Here is a 684-nt window from a genome sequence, read left to right on the forward strand (position 1 = left end):
TTTTGACCCGTGAGGTGTACAGGTCCTCCATGGAGGGCAGGCTCACACCAATGACCTTTTCTGCAGTCCTGACTGTCCACTGAAGTCTGTACTTGTCCTGTTTGGTTGCTGAGCCAAACCAGACAGTGATGGAGGTGCAGAGAACAGACTCGATGATTCCTCAGTAGAACTGTATCAGCAGCTCCTGGGGCAGGTTGAACGTCCTGAGCTGGAGCAGGAAGTACATCCTCTGCTGTGCCTTCTTGGTGATGGTCCTGATGTTAGACGTCCACTTATCCATCTATGTGCTGCCACACATCTACTGTATGTTGTACTAGCTGCAGTGGAGACCATTTGAACTCATTAACAGATGATGTTGGATGTTTATTCTACAACAGTGCATTGTATTTTAAAACGTTTTGGATGCAAAATCTGTAAAATAACTAAAGCTGTTCAGTAAATGAAGTGAATTATTTCTCTTCTTATTTAAAGAATTATTATTAAAAGTGCAATACTTGAGTAAATATACTTAGTTACACTTCCCACACTAGTTTTAGTAGAACCGCAGTGATATTTACCAGCTTTTCAACTCATCTCTCTGGCCGCTAGGGGGCGCCGTAGGCACGGGCAAAGGGAAACGGTGCGAGCGGTGTTACGGAACTGCTGAGCATAATAATAAATAAATACTGTAAATGGACATTAAAG

The sequence above is a fragment of the Monopterus albus genome, unplaced genomic scaffold, assembly GCF_001952655.1.
Source record: "Monopterus albus unplaced genomic scaffold, M_albus_1.0 scaffold614.1, whole genome shotgun sequence".
Taxonomy (NCBI): Eukaryota; Metazoa; Chordata; class Actinopteri; order Synbranchiformes; family Synbranchidae; genus Monopterus; species Monopterus albus.